The sequence below is a fragment of the Melopsittacus undulatus genome, chromosome 18 (genome assembly GCF_012275295.1).
Source record: "Melopsittacus undulatus isolate bMelUnd1 chromosome 18, bMelUnd1.mat.Z, whole genome shotgun sequence".
NCBI lineage: Eukaryota > Metazoa > Chordata > Aves > Psittaciformes > Psittaculidae > Melopsittacus > Melopsittacus undulatus.
Genome location: NC_047544.1, coordinates 143,079 through 148,116, shown reverse-complemented (window position 1 = coordinate 148,116; position 5,038 = coordinate 143,079). Strand labels below are relative to the sequence as shown.

Here is a 5,038-nt window from a genome sequence, read left to right as displayed (position 1 = left end):
CCTTAACTGAGCATTGTGTTTTCTTCATAGCCCAGTCTGCCTCTGTGAATGTTCTTTTCCCTCTGAAGCACTTCTGTTTAAGATTCACATTACTTTGCATGTTTCTGCAATGCAGCAGAAAGGTTTTGAGATGAGGCTGTTTTGGCTGCGGGTTCTGTAAAGAGAAACCTTCACCTTTCCTAAAGTCTTTGCTGTCCCCACTGCAAGAAGAGTCTGAAAGAAGAGGGTCCGGTAATGACAACTGCAGCGCGTGACAGTGTCTACAGGAATGCACACACAGTATATCCCCACCTGTATTTACACACGTATCTATGTCTGTGTGTGTTTAACCCTGTGCCATTGCCCGGCCCCACCTCGGGCTCCTCCGCTTGGAGGTGCAGCACCCCGAGGGTCCCCTCGTTGTCCCCCGGGGGCGGGATGCCGCCGCCGGCCGCATGGGGGCGCTGTGGGGCGTTGACACAGACGCTCGCCCCGCCCCCGCGCCAACGTCCACCAATGAGCGCGCGCGGGCGGCTCCACCGGGCCCGTTGGCTCCGCCCCCGGCCACGCCCCGGGCCGCGGCTGTAACCATGGAGACGTGCGGCGAGACGGCCAGAAGGGCTCCCCCGAGGGCGGGTGCGTGGTGACGTCACTTCCGTTTCCGCTGCGGTCAGGTGGGCTGCGGGCGGCCGGGAGCGGGCGGTGGGTGCGCTGCTCCTCCTGTCCATGGCGAGAAGCGAGTTGGAGTCTGTGCGGGCCGTGGACGGGCCCTGCGTGCCCAACTGCTGCAGAGTGCTGCGGCTGCACGGCCGCAGCTTGCCCAGGTGAGGCCGGGGGGCAGCCGATGGCCGGGCCGCTTCTAACGGTGTGGGCGCTGTGGCGGCGCCTCAGCGAGGGGGGGGCCGCGGCCGGGGTAGGGAGGCGGGGAGGCCGAGAGGTGCTGGGATGGGGCTGAGTGCTGGGCCGAGAGAAGGAGCCTTGGAACTGCCTGCGGGCTGGGCGCGTTCCGCGGGGTGAGCAGCTCCTCCTGACCCCTTGTGAGCCCTGAGCTCGGCCTCTCCCATTGCTGCCCGTGCTTTGCCTGCGAGGGCCATGGTTGGATTCATAACGGTGCCTTGGGCAGCGTGGTAGGGAGACGGTTGTAGCAGTGTGTGAGGGGAGCAGCAGTTGGTGGGGGAAGGCCGGCAGCTGTGTACAGGGGTTTTTAGTTGTGTTTGGGGTCGGTGTCTGTGCGGCATTCACCTTTCTGGGGGCTAAATAGAGCGCCGTTCTCAAGTGCTAGGTGATGTATCCGTTGCCGGGGATTTGGTCTCTGGGTTGGTCACAGGGTTCTGGTAAAGCTGTCAAGTTTTAAGAAGTAAATGGTAATGTTGTCTGTGTTGGATAGAGTGTAAAAGGCAGCCTGGGAGAAAGGGAGTTTATAGAAAACAGTGTTTGTCATCTTTTCCCAGTAAAATACAGAAACCAGTCGTGAAAGACAGATTAGGCTGAGGTCCTGATGGGAAAGAGAATGAGTTATCCAGAGTGTATTTAAAGGCTTTTGGTTCTTGCTTTTCATACCTGGAGCGAATTCTCTGTATTGACAGGATAGTGGAAATCAATATTGGTAGACGACAAATGTGAGGAAAATAAATGGGCTGTCATTTTGAGTGGCTTGTTAAGGGATTCTTATCCAACCATTTGTGTTTTGAAGGTTTTCTGAGCAGCGTGAGTTCAACAAGCCAAATGATGATCGTGCTCTTCATGTGGTGACCAAGTGTGGCCAGGCAGTGATGGAAGAACTGGCGGATATTGTTACTGCTTATGGGCCGAGTGATGAATACAGTTTTGTCTTCAAACAGAAGAGTAGGTGGTTAAAAGGAAGAGCGAGGTAACAGCTGCTTTGATACTCCATCTCTAAGCCTCTACTTCTTTAGGTTTGTCTTTATCTACAGACAGAAGTGAAGAGCTGGGCTGTGTTTGGGTGCATACACTATATCTAATTCAGGTTCTTCATGTGAGGCTTTGCTCATGATCTTTCAGGGAAATCTGTTCAATGATACAGAGATTTAAAAACCAAATTGATGATAGAAACATTGGAAAATAACATTGATAGAATAAACATTCTCATAACCAAATGTTACCTTTGCCAAACTTCCTTGATTCTCAGTACTTTCTGTTCTTCAAAAGACTGTGGTTGCTGCTCTGTTGGGCCATTACTTAAGAAATGCTGCTGCCCACCAGAACAATAGTTACTTACAGCTCCGATAATCACAGCTACAAATCACATTGATGAATTTCTTTCTTTTTCCTTTTGCTTTGTGTTTGCAAGCAAGGTCATGACTCGTGCGGTGTCCCAGTTTGCCTGAAGTTATGTTTCCTATTGGAAGGATTACTTCAAGGACCAGCAACTTCTGCAGCCACTAGGATTTGATGCCTGAATTGTGTTGTATCCCAGCCCCCAGAATTTAAAGGGCTACCTCAGCTGGAGACAAGCAGAATGTAAGTGTTTCTGGAAAACAGATTTGTGCAGTTGAGTTGTCTTTGTCTCAGAATAGAAACACCTTTATTGCCAGTGTGTATATGAATCAGTGAAGGAATAATAGGTAGGGCAGTAGTTTTAAATCAGCAATATTAGCATCATTTTGGGTTCTGTATGGATACAGAAATACAGGCTGGAATTTGGAGCCTTCAGGTTACAACCATATTTGTTGCACCCTGGGAGTGAGTTCAGCACAAGAAATATTTCAGATGTTAATAGAAAGAATTTACTATGTTTTGTGTTCCAAGTTTGTTTAGCCAGGGGAATCTTGAAGAGATGTGGATGTTCAATCAGTTCTGTATATTCCACACCAGAACACACCATTGGATTTACTTCCTAGGCGTTTGTTGGTACCTAATCCCTCTTGCTCAAACGAAGGCAACTTATTTGTTGCACAGAAACACCCTTCACTCGCTGCTCTCCAGTTTCAGAATTACACAGAAATGTGTCTTTCTAGTCATTCTTACGATATGCAGTACCTTAAGAATGAATCAGAAAGATCATATCATCTCTAGCAACTGGTATTATTAATTCTGTTTTATTCCTGGCTGTTTCTTGAGTACAACTCTGAAACTAAAGCTGTTTTTTTCTGAGTAGTCACTCAGATTTGGTAAATACTCTTTCTCTCTTTCTCCGTAGGCCATATTAAGAACCTTTATAATACAGTGTTTTGGATGCTTGTGCAGCGAAATGGTTTGACACCAGTGCAAGCACAGGATAGACTGCAGGTGAGAGTCTCTTTAGATCATGCTTTTTCCAGCTAGAGAGAAAATCATAAGATTTGTAAAGCTGGACTTGCCTACCCAGCAGCCATGGCTGGATTGTCTGTTCTCACAAGAATAATTTTGTGGATGTAGATTTAACAACTTCTTTAATTGGACAGATGCTGATGTGATTAGAAAACAGTGTATTTTAGGGCAGGTATTGGTAGGATTTTAATCCTTCAGTAACAAGTTCAGAAACCATAGAACTGTCATATAAACATCTGGTATATGTATGCATGAAGTCTTATGGCAGGCTTCAGCTGGTATTGATTCCCAGTCCCTTCTGTAGGATTTTGCCTCAATGTGCAGACTTGAGCAGATCATTTGGTCCTGGAGTCTGTTGACTTTTATCGGTTAGTCTGGAAAATGTAACCAACCAGGCAACAAAACCTTCTCTGCATTAATATCCTCTCTTGGCAGTTGGAAATAATTCCTCTGTTGGAAGAGGCCGTTAAACCCTGTGACTTCAAGGTGAAAACCTGCCCTAAATGTCAGTCTTGCATCCAATGGTCACCCTTTTTCTACCCTAGAGATTGAGTTTGTTTGTTTTTCTTTGAGTGTTTTCCGTTTTAATTTCCTCTCAGGGGACTTTGGCTGGAGATGAGAATGAAGTACTCTTCTGCATTCAACATCAGCTACAACAATGAACCTCTGATGTACAGAAAAGGAACTGTCTGAGTATGTGGCAAAAGGTAAAAAGCTGCATTACCATTTGCTTCATGCTCATGGTTTTAGTAGGGACGTTATGGCAAGTAAGCTGCACTGTGAGATCCCCAGCTATATCCCAAATATATGTCTATGTATTTAACATATGTCTATGTATTAACTAAGCATATTTACCTTATAATGATGTGAGAGCTGTCTGATTATTTTTGGAGATATTTTTGAGAGATGTGTATCTATAAGCATAATCTAAAAACTGGTCTTTGCAATGTGATTTAGGTACAAATTATGACTATTGAGCTACTCCATGTATCAATGGCTGAGGGGTGTTGGATTAGATGATCTCCAGAGGTCCCTTACAGCATTAAGGATTCTGTGAATTACACAAGACTGACGTTTTTGCTAGACAAACCTACTTTGTGTAATGAATTGTGCCCTTGGTTTTGTGGTGTTACCAGCTTAGAAAATGCAGAAAGTATTCTGCTTCCTGAAAAACGTTGTTTTAATGACTGTTGTCATTTTGATATAATAATTGTTGGGGGCTGTGTCAGACTAGATCCCAGGTATTTCCTCTGCAAAGGAATTATGGCCTTTTGACCTAGTGTTTCTTTGTTTGGCCTACTGTTACTTTGTTTGACCTAATTGGAATGGATAGAGGCTTCCACCTGGAAATACATTCCACTTGTTCCTTATGCATATTTGTTTCTTGGTAATGACGTTTGCATGGTTTTCCATTTGCTTTCTATAGCTCCAACTTCAATACTCTATGTTATTCAGGAACCCTTGCAGTCAGGTGACTTTGCAGGTCATTTCTTCAAGCCATGTGGTGATGACATGCAGTTTCAGCTGTTCATGGTTGAAGTGAGAACAGGCTTTCTTTCAAAAGATGCTATGTAGTGTGCTATAGGGTTGCCAGTTGCTTTTTTTGTAGCTTTGGTTCTTGTCTATTTGAGAATTCCATCTGGATCTCTTTGCTGTCTGCTGTATTTTCAGGTTAATGAAGTCATGAGGAAGCAAATGAAACTGCCAAAGGAAGCAGAAAGAAGAAGAGGACAGTTCAAAGAGGAGGAGAAAATAATACATTTGATTTTTTTGTTTGTTTGTTTCAACT

General features: G+C 45.5%; 1 pseudogene; it reads left to right on the top strand.

The window, feature by feature from the left end:
* Window positions 1–642: 642 nt before the first annotated feature.
* LOC101880513 (probable tRNA(His) guanylyltransferase) lies at window positions 643–3,955 on the top strand (annotated as a pseudogene).
* The last annotated feature ends 1,083 nt before the right edge of the window (window positions 3,956–5,038 follow it).